We start from the raw sequence: 14,928 nt of genomic DNA, 5'->3' as shown, positions 1-14,928 counted from the left end.
GTAATTACAAAGTTGTAAAGGCTACAGCAAAGTATACAACTAAAAAAGAATAACAAGCCTAGGCCACTTGTACCTTTAGATATAACTGATTTTCTGCTATAGCGCCCCCTAGAGGTCAATCAATGCCATATTTTAATGGATGATAGAAGGCCCTCATATACATATAGGGTATAAGTATCGTCCTGATTGGTCATTGTTTAGCCTGTCAAAAGCTTGCTGGAAACTGATTGGCTAATAGCGATCACAAAAATTTGCATATCAGATTTTCCTTCAGTGAATCATTTGGTAATAGGCCATAGATGATACATGCCAAACGGGAGCTTGATAGCTCGTACAGTTCCTGAGAAACAGATTTTTAGCTTTGGCTCCGCCCCCTGGGGGCGTATGTCTACACAGATTGACATGCTACCTCAGAATCATGTTGCCATCAAAGGTCTAAAGTGGCATTAGTGTCGGTTTAAGCATTCAAAAGTTACAGCTGTCAAAGTAAATTTGGGTGTGCCACGGTAAGACTAATTTGCATATGGCGGCCATATTGTTTACAAATTTCAAGATTTTTTCGATAATTATTGAGGTTGGGACTCTACTGAGTTGTTTGACACCAAACATGTCAGGATTGGTCAATGAGTTTAGAACAAGTTCTCAAAAGTAGGTTTTGCATATTATGCTAAATAGCAAAAAATCTAAGTGGGCGGAGCTTAGTGGTTCTACTGACCTTTTTGATTTGCCATTAACCAAGGAATCATATAATGCAAGAATTTTTGCTCTAGCTATCAGGGCGTGGCAGTTACGAGGCCTAACGCGTTGACCTTTGCCATAGCGCCCCCTTGAGGCCGATCGGGCTCATCTTTTGAATCTGAGTAGCGGTGAGAAGTACTACCATATGACCAAGTCTCAGCCCTGTAGGCCTTACGGTTTCTTCTGCCCAATCACTTCTATGGCAGAAAAAGAATAAGAATAATAATAATAATAATAATAATAATAATAATAATCAGAACAATTACAATAGGGTTTCTAGCACTGCGTGCTCGAACCCCTAATAATAATAATAATAATAATAATAATAATAATAATAATAATAATAATCAGAACAATTACAATAGGGTTTCTAGCACTACGTGCTCGAACCCCTAATAAATATAGCCGCAAGCGGCGATTTACGGGGTTCGAGCGTCACAGGCAAAGAGGCCCCTGGAGGCCAGTTAGGCTTAAAACCTGTTGCTGGTTGACCGTCATCACCAAACTGGATAACCAAGCTGGGTAACCAGCGTGACCATAAAGACCATAATGACAATGCTAGATGAGTGGTGTGAGTAAACTAGTTGAAAAGCATTGATAAATTGAGCTGTAGTGTTCATCAGGTTTTATGTGGTGTCTTGCTGCACTCTAGTGCGCATTTGGTGAAACAAATTCAGTTCTTACATTCAAAAAACACGAGGCATAAAAAGGGCATATAAATAACCCATATATAGTGTATAAGTTTTGACCTGATAAACATTCAGCCTGTTAAAAGCTTGCTGGAATGTGATTGGCTAATAGTGACTACAAAAGTGTCCATATCAAATTTTCATTTGGTGTACCATTAGTGCATGGGCCATAGATGATAATTGGCAAGGACGACCTTAATAGCTTGTATGGTTCTAGAGAAACAGCTATCGAGCATTGGCTCCGCCCCCTGGGGGGGGTGTATGTCTACTTAAACTGACAGGGTATCTGAGAATCATGTAATGATCAAAGGACTGAAGTGGTATTAGTGTCAGGTTAAGCATTCAAAAGTTATAAGTGTTAAAGACATTTTACTGCACTGTGGTAGAACTAATTTGCATATGGCGGCCATATTGTTTACAAATGTAAAGATTTATTAAATAATTATTGAGGAGCAAGCTCTGCTAAATTGTTTGACACCAAACATGTCATGATTGGTCAAGGAGGCAAGGGAAAGATGTCAAAAGTAGGTTTTGCATATTATGCTAATTTAAAAAAAAATTAAGTGGGTGGAGCATAAACAAGAATGACCCAGGTGGCTGAGCAGCATGACCAAGAAGGATAAAGATGTTCAATTAAGCAAGACAAGCAAGATTAATTAAGTTCAGCAGAGCTTTAATTTAGAATAATTCACCTGTAGCTGTTTCACCAAATGACCACCAGAGCGCAGCAAGAGACCACATATAACCTGCTGGAAATCTATCACTCTATAAGCAAGTCAGAACATTCCCTATCAGTGTGTTTCTATTTATTAAAAAGAGAAGAAAAGTCCGATTGGGCTCCAAATTGGTACTCATGATCAAGTGGTCTGTATATACATGTATGTAAATTTGTGTGTTGATAGGGTCAAAGGTTCCTGACTTCTGACCATTTAGGTTTGAAAAAAGTGATAATACAGGCTTATGGCCTACAAAATGGCTGATGCTCTTTGGCCATATTAGAGGCAAAAAATATCTGATTTGGCTCAAAATTTGCAATCAAGATCACAACATCAGTCTATATATGTATGTCAATTTCTGTGTCGATAGGGTTAAAGGTTCCTGACTTCTGTCCATTTAGATTTGAAAAAAGCGATAATACAGGCTTGAGGCCTACAAAATCGCTGTAGTTTTCCAGCCGTTGTAGAGGCAAAACATGTCCGATTTGGCTGAAAATTTGCAATCAAGATCGGATTATCAGTCTATATATGTGTATAAATTTGTGTGTTGATAGGGTGAAAGGTTCCTGTCTTCTGTCCATTTAGGTTGGAAAATAGCGATAAATAGAATAAATTGAAAATAGTTATTTTTTCACTGTAGAGCCTACTGAAGACTTATTTGGCTCATACTTGGCACATGTGCTTCCAATGTCACTCTTAATTAGTAGCTTCAACAGTTTTGGCATGATTTAAACTTTGACAGAGTTTTGGCCAAATAACTCTGAAAAGGCTTTCATGTACATGTTTGATCAAGGTTTATGGGCCTCAAATAGTTAAAATGTCAAGATTTTTTTGATAATTATTTACCTACAGGGTCTCAGGATTGCATCAAGACCAAATTTGTTTTGATTGATTAAGGACTTAAAGACAAGTTCGAAAAGAGCAATTTTTACTCTTTTGGCCACTGATGAAAATCTTTGCATTTTTGGTAAATACATGTTATTACAAAGTTGTAAAGGCTACAGCAAAGTATAAAACTAAAAAAGAATAACAAGCCTAGGCCACTTGTACCTTTAGATATAACTGATTTTCTGCTATAGCGCCCCCTTGAGGCCCATCAACGCCATATTTTAATGGATGATAGAAGGCCCTGAGATACATGTAGGGTATAAGTATCGTCCTGATTGGTCATTGTTTAGCCTGTCAAAAGCTTGCTGGAATCTGATTGGCTAATAACGATCGAAAAAATTTGCATATCAAATTTTCCTTCTGTAAAACATTAGGACATAGGCCATAGATGATACATGCCAAAGGAGAGCTTCATAGCTTGTACGGTTCCTGAGAAACAGATTTTTAGCTTTGGCTCCGCCCCCTGGGGGCGTATGTCTACACAGATTGACGGGCTACCTCAGAATCATGTTGGCATCAAAGTTGTAAAGTGGCATTAGTGTAGGTTTAAGCATTCAAAAGTTACAGCTGTAAGAGTAAATTTGGGTGTGCCACGGTAAGATTAATTTGTATATGGCGGCCATATTGTTTACAAATTTCACAATTTTTTCGATAATTATTGAGGTTGGGACTCTGCTGAGTTGTTTGACACCAAATATGACAGGATTGGTCAATGACCCTAGGACAAGTTCTCAAAAGTAGGTTTTGCATATTATGCTAAATAGCAAAAAATCTAAGTGGGCGGAGCTTAGTGGTTCTATTGACCTTTTTGATTTGCCATTAACCAAGGAATCATATAATGCAAGAATTTTTGCTCTAACTATCAGGGCGTAGGAGTTACGAGGCCAAACGCGTTGACCTTCGCCATAGCGCCCCCTTGAGGCCGATCGGGCTCATCTTTTGAATCTGAGTAGCGGTGAGAAGTACTACCATATGACCAAGTCTCAGCCCTGTAGGCCTTACGGTTTCTTCTGCCCAATCACTTCTATGGCAGAAAAAGAATAAGAACTATAATAATAATAATAAATATAGCCGCAAGCGGCGATTTACGGGGTTCGAGCGTTACAGGCAAAGAGACCCCTGGAGGCCAGTTAGGCTTAAAACATGTTGCCGGTTGACTGGCATCGCCAAACTGGATGAGGATGACCAGCATGACCGTGAAGACCAAGCTAGATTACCAGCATGACTAATCTGGATGACAAACTTGTTGACCATATTGACCAAGCTGGAAGACCATAATGACCAAACTGGATGACCAGCATGGCAAAGGTGGTTGGCCAGTATGAACAAGCTGGAAGACCACCATTACTATGAGGACAAAGCTGAATGACCAGCAGGACCATAATGACCAATGTGAATGGCCAGCATGACCAAGCTGGATGGCCAGCATAACCAAGCTGGGTGACCAGCGTGACCATAAAGACCATAATGGCAATGCTAGATGAGTGGTGTGAGTAAACTAGTTGAAATGCATTGATAAATTGAGCTGTAGTGTTCATCAGGTTTTATGTGGTGTCTTACTGCACTCTAGTGGGCATTTAGTGAAACAAATTCAGTTCTTAAATTGAAAAAACACAAGGCATAAAAAGGGCATATAAATAACCTGTATATAGTATATAAGTTTTGACCTGATTAACATTCCGCCTGTTAAAAGCTTGCTGGAATGTGATTGGCTAATAGTGACCACAAAAGTGTCCATATCAAATTTTCATTTGGTGTACCATTAGTGCATGGGCCATAGATGATAATTGGCTAGGATGACCTTGATAGCTTGTATGGTTCTAGAGAAACAGCTATCGAGCATTGGCCCCGCCCCGTAGGGGTGTATGTCTACTTAAACTGACAGGGTATCTGAGAATCATGTAATGATCAAAGGACTGAAGTGGTATTAGTGTCAGGTTAAGCATTCAAAAGTTATAAGTGTTAAAGAGATTTTACTGCACCATGGTAGAACTCATTTGCATATGGCGGCCATATTGTTTATAAATGTAAAGATTTTTTTAATAATTATTGAGGAGTAAGCTCTGCTGAACTGTTTGATACCAAACATGTCATGATTGGTCAAGGAGCCAAGGACAATATCTCAAAAGTAGGTTTTGCATATTATGCAAATTTAAAAAAAAATTAAGTGGGTGGAGCATAAACAATAATGACCCAGGCGGCTGACCAACATGAACAAGAAGGATAAATATGTTCAATTAAGCAAGACAAGCAAGATTGAATAAGTTCAGCAGAGCTTTAATTTAGAATAATTCACCTGTAGCTGTTTCACCAAATGACCACCAGAGCGCAGCAAGAGACCACATATAACCTTCTGGAAATCTATCACTCTATAAGTAAGACAGAACATTCCCTATCAGTGTGTTTCTATTTATTAAAAAGAGAAGAAAAGTCCGATTGGGCTCCAAATTGGTACTCATGATCAAGTGGTCTGCATATATATGTGTGTAAATTTGTGTGTTGATAGGGTCAAAGGTTCCTGACTTCTGTCCATTTAGGTTTGAAAAAAGCGATAATACAGGCTTATGGCCTACAAAATGGCTGTTGCTCTTTGGCCATATTAGAGGCAAAAAATATCTGATTTGGCTCAAAATTTACAATCAGGATCACAATATCAGTCTATATATGTATGTAAATTTCTGTGTCGATAGGGTCAAAGGTTCCTGACTTCTGTCCATTTAGGTTTGAAAAAAGCGATAATACAGGCTTGAGGCCTACAAAATCGCTGTAGTTTTCCAGCCGTTGTAGAGGGAAAACATGTCCGATTTGGCTGAAAATTTGCAATCAAGATCAGATTATCAGTCTATATATGTGTATAAATTTGTGTGTTGATAGGGTGAAAGGTTCCTGTCTTCTGTCCATTTAGGTTGGAAAATAGCGATAAATAGAATAAATTGAAAATAGTTATTTTTTCACTGTAGAGCCTACTGAAGACTTATTTGGCTTATACTTGGCACATGTGCTTCAAATGTCATTGTTAATTAGTAGCTTCAACAGTTTTGGCATGTTTTAAACTTTGACAGAGTTTTGGCCAAATAACTCTGAAAAGGCTTTCACGTACATGTTTGATCAAGGTTTATGGGCCTCAAATAGTTAAAATGTCAAGATTTTTTTGATAATTATTTACCTACAGGGTCTCAAGATTGCATCAAGACCAAATTTGTTTTGATTGATTAAGGACTTAAAGACAAGTTCGAAAAGAGCAATTTTTACTCTTTTGGCCACTAATGAAAATCTTTGCATTTTTGGTAAATACATGTAATTACAAAGTTGTAAAGGCTACAGCAAAGTATACAACTAAAAAAGAATTACAAGCCTAGGCCACATGTACCTTTAGATATAACTGATTTTCTGCTATAGCGCCCCCTTGAGGCCAATCAACGCCATATTTTAATGGATGATAGAAGGCCCTCATATACATGTAGGGTATAAGTATCGTCCTGATTGGTCATTGTTTAGCCTGTCAAAAGCTGGCTGGAAACTGATTGGCTAATAGCGATCGCAAAAATTTGCATATCAAATTTTCCTTCGGTAAAACATTAGGACATAGGCCATAGATGATACATGCCAAAGGAGAGCTTCGTAGCTTGTACGGTTCCTGAGAAACAGATTTTTAGCTTTGGCTCCGCCCCCTGGGGGCGTATGTCTACACAGATTGACGGGCTACCTCAGAATCATGTTGGCATCATAGGTTTAAAGTGGCATTAGTGTCGGTTTAAGCATTCAAAAGTTACAGCTGTTAGAGTAAATTTGGTTGTGCCACGGTAAGATTAATTTGCATATGGCGGCCATACTGTTTGGAAATTTCACAGTTTTTTTGATAATTATTGAGGTTGGGAATCTGCTGAGTTGTTTGACACCAAATATGACAGGATTGGTCAATGACCCTAGGACAAGTTCTCAAAAGTAGGTTTTGCATATTATGCTAAATAGCAAAAAATCTAAGTGGGCGGAGCTTAGTGGTTCTATTGACCTTTTTGATTTGCCATTAACCAAGGAATCATATAATGCAAGAATTTTTGCTCTAGCTATCAGGGCGTAGGAGTTACGAGGCCAAACGCGTTGACCTTCGCCATAGCGCCCCCTTGAGGCCGATCGGGCTCATCTTTTGAATCTGAGTAGCGGTGAGAAGTACTACCATATGACCAAGTCTCAGCCCTGTAGGCCTTACGGTTTCTTCTGCCCAATCACTTCTATGGCAGAAAAAGAATAAGAACTATAATAATAATAATAATAATAATAATAATAATAATAATAATAATAATAATAATAATAATAATAATCAGAACAATTACAATAGGGTTTCTAGCACTACGTGCTCGAACCCCTAAATATAGCCGCAAGCGGCGATTTACGGGGTTCGAGCGTTACAGACAAAGAGGCCCCTGGAGGCCAGTTAGGCTTAAAACATGTTGCTGGTTGACTGGCATCACCAAACTGGATGACCAGCATGGCAAAGGTGTTTGGCCAGTATGACCAAGCTGGATGACCAGCATTGCTATGATGACAAAGCTGAATGACCAGCAGGACCATAATGACCAATGTGAATGACCAGAATGACCTAGCTGGATGGGCAGCATAACCAAGCTAGGTGACCAGCGTGACCATAAAGACCATAATGACAATGCTAGATGAGTGGTGTGAGTAAACTAGTTGAAATGCATTGATAAATTGAGCTGTAGTGTTCAGCAGGTTTTATGTGGTCTCTTGCTGCACTCTAGTGGGCATTCGGAGAGCCTAGCAGTGAGGCATGACAAGGGCACATATTAATAACCAATAATATCAATAATAGTACATAAGTTTTGACCTGATTGACATTCAGCCTGTCAAAAGCTTGCTGGAATGTGATTGGCTAATAGTGACCACAAAAGTGTCCATATCAAATTTTCATTTGGTGTACCATTAGTGCATGGGCCATAGATGATAATTGGCAAGGACGGCCTTGATAGCTTGTATGGTTCTAGAGAAACAGCTATCGAGCATTGGCCCCGCCCCCTGGGGGGGTGTATGTCTACTTAAACTGACAGGGTATCTGAGAATCATGTAATGATCAAAGGACTGAAGTGGTATTAGTGTCAGGTTAAGCATTCAAAAGTTATAAGTGTTAAAGACATTTTACTGCACCATGGTAGAACTCATTTGCATATGGCGGCCATATTGTTTATAAATGTAAAGATTTTTTTAATAATTATTGAGGAGTAAGCTCTGCTGAACTGTTTGACACCAAACATGTCATGATTGGTCAAGGATCCAAGGACAAGATCTCAAAAGTAGGTTTTGCATATTATGCAAATTAAAAAAAAAATTAAGTGCGTGGAGCATAAACAAGAATGACCCAGGTGGCTGACCATCATGAACAAGAAGGATAAAGATGTTCAATTAAGCAAGACAAGCAAGATTGAATAAGTTCAGCAGAGCTTTAATTTAGAATAATTCACCTGTAGCTGTTTCACCAAATGACCACCAGAGCGCAGCAAGAGACCACATATAACCTGCTGGAAATCTATCACTCTATAAGTAAGACAGAACATTCCCTATCAGTGTGTTTCTATTTATTAAAAAGAGAAGAAAAGTCCGATTGGGCTCCAAATTGGTACTCATGATCAAGTGTATATACATGTATGTAAATTTGTGTGTTGATAGGGTCAAAGGTTCCTGACTTCTGACCATTTAGGTTTGAAAAAAGTGATAATACAGGCTTATGGCCTACAAAATGGCTGTTGCTCTTTGGCCATATTAGAGGCAAAAAATATCTGATTTGGCTCAAAAATTGCAATCAGGATCACAATATCAGTCTATATATGTATGTCAATTTCTGTGTCAATAGGGTCAAAGGTTCCTGACTTCTGTCCATTTAGATTTGAAAAAAGCGATAATACAGGCTTGAGGCCTACAAAATCGCTGTAGTTTTCCAGCCGTTGTAGAGGCAAAACATGTCCGATTTGGCTGAAAATTTGCAATCAAGATCAGATTATCAGTCTATATATGTGTATAAATTTGTGTGTTGATAGGGTGAAAGGTTCCTGTCTTCTGTCCATTTAGGTTGGAAAATAGCGATAAATAGAATAAATTGAAAATAGTTATTTTTTTACTGTAGAGCCTACTGAAGACTTATTTGGCTCATACTTGGCACATGTACTTCAAATGTCATTGTTAATTAGTAGCTTCAACAGTTTTGGCATGTTTTAAACTTTGACAGAGTTTTGGCCAAATAACTCTGAAAAGGCTTTCACGTACATGTTTGATCAAGGTTTATGGGCCTCAAGTAGTTAAAATGTCAAGATTTTTTTGATAATTATTTACCTACAGGGTCTCAAGATTGCATCAAGACCAAATTTGTTTTGATTGATTAAGGACTTAAAGACAAGTTCGAAAAGAGCAATTTTTACTCTTTTGGCCACTGATGAAAATCTTTGCATTTTTGGTAAACATATGTAATTACAAAGTTGTAAAGGCTACAGCAAAGTATACAACTAAAAAAGAATAAGAAGCCTAGGCCACTTGTACCTTTAGATATAACTGATTTTCTGCTATAGCGCCCCCTTGAGGCCAATCAACGCCATATTTTAATGGATGATAGAAGGCCCTGAGATACATGTAGTGTATAAGTATCGTCCTGATTGGTCATTGTTTAGCATGTCAAAAGCTTGCTGGAATCTGATTGGCTAATAACGATCGCAAAAATTTGCATATCAAATTTTCCTTTTGTAAAACATTAGGACATAGGCCATAGATGATACATGCCAAAGGAGAGCTTCATAGCTTGTACGGTTCCTGAGAAACAGATTTTTAGCTTTGGCTCCGCCCCCTGGGGGCGTATGTCTACACAGATTGAAGGGCTACCTCAGAATCATGTTGGCATCAAAGTTGTAAAGTGGCATTAGTGTAGGTTTAAGCATTCAAAAGTTACAGCTGTTAGAGTAAATTTGGGTGTGCCACGATAAGCTTAATTTGCATATGGCGGCCATATTGTTTACAAATTTCAAGATTTTTTCGATAATTATTGAGGTTGGGACTCTGCTGAGTTGTTTGACACCAAATATGACAGGATTGGTCAATGACCCTAGGACAAGTTCTCAAAAGTAGGTTTTGCATATTATGCTAAATAGCAAAAAATCTAAGTGGGCGGAGCTTAGTGGTTCTATTGACCTTTTTGATTTGCCAATAACCAAGGAATTATATAATGCAAGAATTTTTGCTCTAGCTATCAGGGCGTAGGAGTTACGAGGCCAAACGCGTTGACCTTTGCCATAGCGCCCCCTTGAGGCCGATCGGGCTCATCTTTTGAATCTGAGTAGCGGTGAGAAGTACTACCATATGACCAAGTCTCAGCCCTGTAGGCCATACGGTTTCTTCTGCCCAATCACTTCTATGGCAGAAAAAGAATAAGAACTATAATAATAAATATAGCCGCAAGCGGCGATTTACGGGGTTCGAGCGTTACAGGCAAAGAGACCCCTGGAGGCCAGTTAGGCTTAAAACATGTTGCCGGTTGACCGGCATCGCCAAACTGGATGAGGATGACCAGCATGACCGTGAAGACCAAGCTAGATTACCAGCATGACTAATCTGGATGACAAACTTGTTGACCATATTGACCAAGCTGGAAGACCATAATGACCAAACTGGATGACCAGCATGGCAAAGGTGGTTGGCCAGTATGACCAAGCTGGAAGACCACCATTACTATGAGGACAAAGCTGAATGACCAGCAGGACCATAATGACCAATGTGAATGGCCAGCATGACCAAGCTGGATGGCCAGCATAACCAAGCTGGGTGACCAGCGTGACCATAAAGACCATAATGGCAATGCTAGATGAGTGGTGTGAGTAAACTAGTTTGAAAAGTATTTATAAATTGAGCTGTAGTGTTCATCAGGTTTTATGTGGTGTCTTACTGCACTCTAGTGGGCATTTGGTGAAACAAATTCAGTTCTTAAATTGAAAAAACACAAGGCATAAAAAGGGCATATAAATAACCCGTATATAGTATATAAGTTTTGACCTGATTAACATTCCGCCTGTTAAAAGCTTGCTGGAATGTGATTGGCTAATAGTGACCACAAAAGTGTCCATATCAAATTTTCATTTGGTGTACCATTAGTGCATGGGCCATAGATGATAATTGGCTAGGATGACCTTGATAGCTTGTATGGTTCTAGAGAAACAGCTATCGAGCATTGGCTCCGCCCCCTGGGGGGGTGTATGTCTACTTAAACTGACAGGGTATCTGAAAATCATGTAATGATCAAAGGACTGAAGTGGTATTAGTGTCAGGTTAAGCATTCAAAAGTTATAAGTGTTAAAGACATTTTACTGCACCATGGTAGAACTCATTTGCATATGGCGGCCATATTGTTTATAAATGTAAAGATTTTTTAAATAATTATTGAGGAGTAAGCTCTGCTGAACTGTTTGACACCAAACATGTCATGATTGGTCAAGGATCCAAGGACAAGATCTCAAAAGTAGGTTTTGCATATTATGCAAATTTATAATAAAAAAAATAAGTGGGTGGAGCATAAACAAGAATGACCCAGGCGGCTGACCAGCATGAACAAGAAGGATAAATATGTTCAATTAAGCAAGACAAGCAAGATTAAATAAGTTCAGCAGAGCTTTAATTTAGAATAATTCACCTGTAGCTGTTTCACCAAATGACCACCAGAGCGCAGCAAGAGACCACATATAACCTGCTGGAAATCTATCACTCTATAAGTAAGACAGAACATTCCCTATCAGTGTGTTTCTATTTATTAAAAAGAGAAGAAAAGTCCGATTGGGCTCCAAATTGGTACTCATGATCAACTGGTCTGTATATACATGTATGTAAATTTGTGTGTTGATAGGGTCAAATGTTCCTTACTTCTGACCATTTAGGTTTGAAAAAAGTGATAATACAGGCTTATGGCCTACAAAATGGCTGTTGCTCTTTGGCCATATTAGAGGCAAAAAATATCTGATTTGGCTCAAAATTTGCAATCATGATCACAATATCAGTCTATATATGTATGTCAATTTCTGTGTCAATAGGGTCAAAGGTTCCTGACTTCTGTCAATTTAGATTTGAAAAAAGCGATAATACAGGCTTGAGGCCTACAAAATCGCTGTAGTTTTCCAGCCGTTGTAGAGGCAAAACATGTCCGATTTGGCTGAAAATTTGCAATCAAGATCAGATTATCAGTCTATATATGTGTATAAATTTGTGTGTTGATAGGGTGAAAGGTTCATGTCTTCTGTCCATTTAGGTTGGAAAATGGCGATAAATGGAATAAATTGAAAATAGTTATTTTTTCACTGTAGAGCCTACTGAAGACTTATTTGGCTCATACATGGCACATGTGCTTCAAATGTCATTGTTAATTAGTAGCTTCAACAGTTTTGGCATGTTTTAAACTTTGACAGAGTTTTGGCCAAATAACTCTGAAAAGGCTTTCACGTACATGTTTGATCAAGGTGTTGGGGCCATAAAAAGTTAAAATTCTAACATTTTTTTGATAATTATTTACCTACACGGTCTCAAGATTGTGAAAAGACCAAAGTTGATTTAATTGGTTGAATATCCAGGGACTAGTTCAAAAAGTGCAATTTTTACTCTACTGGCCACTGATGCAAAACAATACATTTTTGGTAAAGACATGTAATTACAAAGTTGTAAAGGTTACAGCAAAGCATAAAACTCAAAAAGAATAACAAGCCTAGGCCACTTGTACCTTTAGATATAACTGATTTTCTGCTATAGCGCCCCCTAGAGGCCAATCAACGCCATATTTTAATGGATGATAGAAGGCCCTCATATACATGTACAATATAAGTATCGTCCTGATTGGTGATTGTTTAGCCTGTCAAAAGCTTGCTGTAATCTGATTGGCTAATAGCGACCACAAAAATTCACACATCAAAATATCCTTCAGTAGTCCATTAGGACATAGGCCACAGAGGATACATGCCAAACGAGAGCTTGATAGCTCTTACGGTTCCTGAGAAACAGATTTTTAGCTTTGGCTCCGCCCCCTGGGGGCGTATGTCTACACAGATTGACGGGCTACCTCAGAATCATGTTGGCATCGAAGTTGTAAAGTGGCATTAGTGTAGGTTTAAGCATTCAAAAGTTACAGCTGTTAGAGTAAATTTGGGTGTGCCACGGTAAGATTAATTTGCATATGGCGGCCATATTGTTTACAAATTTCACAATTTTTTCGATAATTATTGAGGTTGGGACTCTGCTGAGTTGTTTGACACCAAATATGACAGGATTGGTCAATGACCCTAGGACAAGTTCTCAAAAGTAGGTTTTGCATATTCTGCTAAATAGCAAAAAATCTAAGTGGGCGGAGCTTAGTGGTTCTATTGACCTTTTTGATTTGCCATTAACCAAGGAATCATATAATGCAAGAATTTTTGCTCTAGCTATCAGGGCGTAGGAGTTACGAGGCCAAACACGTTGACCTTCCCCATAGCGCCCCCTTGAGGCCGATCGGGCTCATCTTTTGAATCTGAGTAGCGGTGAGAAGTACTACCATATGACCAAGTCTCAGCCCTGTAGGCCTTACGGTTTCTTCTGCCCAATCACTTCTATGGCAGAAAAAGAATAAGAACTATAAATATAGCCGCAAGCGGCGATTTACGGGGTTCGAGCGTCACAGGCAAAGAGGCCCCTGGAGGCCAGTTAGGCTTAAAACCTGTTGCTGGTTGACCGTCATCACCAAACTGGATAACCAAGCTGGGTAACCAGCGTGACCATAAAGACCAAAATGACAATGCTAGATGAGTGGTGTGAGTAAACTAGTTGAAAAGCATTGATAAATTGAGCTGTAGTGTTCATCAGGTTTTATGTGGTGTCTTGCTGCACTCTAGTGGGCATTTGGTGAAACAACTTCAGTTCTTAAATTCAAAAAACACAAGGCATAAAAAGGGCATATAAATAGCCCATATATAGTGTATAAGTTTTGACCTCATAAACATTCTGCCTGTCAAAAGCTTGCTGGAATGTGATTGGCTAATAGTGACCACAAAAGTGTCCATATCAAATTTTCATTTGGTGTACCATTAGTGCATGGGCCATAGATGATAATTGGCAAGGATGACCTTGATAGCTTGTATGGTTGTAGAGAAACAGCTATCGAGCATTGGCTCTGCCCCCTGGGGGTGTATGTCTACTTAAACTCACAGGGTATCTGAGAATCATGTAATGATCAAAGGACTGAAGTGGTATTAATGTCAGGTTAAGCATTCAAAAGTTATAAGTGTTAGAAGACATTTTACTGCACCATGGTAAAACTAATTTGCATATGGCGGCCATATTGCTTATAAATGTAAAGATTTTTTTTTATAATTATTGAGGAGTAAGCTCTGCTGAACTGTTTGACACCAAACATGTCATGATTGGTCAAGGAGGCAAAGACAAGATCTCAAAAGTAGGTTTTGCATATTATGCAAATTAAAAAAAAAATTAAGTGGGTGGAGCATAAATAAGAATGACCCAGGTGGCTGACTAGCATGACCAAGAAGGATAAATATGTTCAATTAAGCAAGACAAAAATGATTAAATAAGTTCAGCAGAGCTTTAATTTAGAATAATTCAAATGTAGCTGTTTCACCAAATGACCACCAGAGCGCAGCAAGAGACCACATATAACCTGCTGGAAATCTATCACTCTATAAGTAAGACAGAACATTCCCTATCAGTGTGTTTCTATTTATTAAAAAGAGAAGAAAAGTCCGATTGGGCTCCAAATTGGTACTCATGATCAAGTGGTCTGCATATATATGTGTGTAAATTTGTATGTTGATAGGGTCAAAGGTTCCTGACTTCTGTCCATTTAGGTTTGAAAAAAGTGATAATACAGGCTTATG

The sequence above is a fragment of the Astyanax mexicanus genome, chromosome 14, assembly GCF_023375975.1.
Source record: "Astyanax mexicanus isolate ESR-SI-001 chromosome 14, AstMex3_surface, whole genome shotgun sequence".
Taxonomy (NCBI): domain Eukaryota; kingdom Metazoa; phylum Chordata; class Actinopteri; order Characiformes; family Acestrorhamphidae; genus Astyanax; species Astyanax mexicanus.
This window is presented reverse-complemented; position numbering follows the sequence as displayed.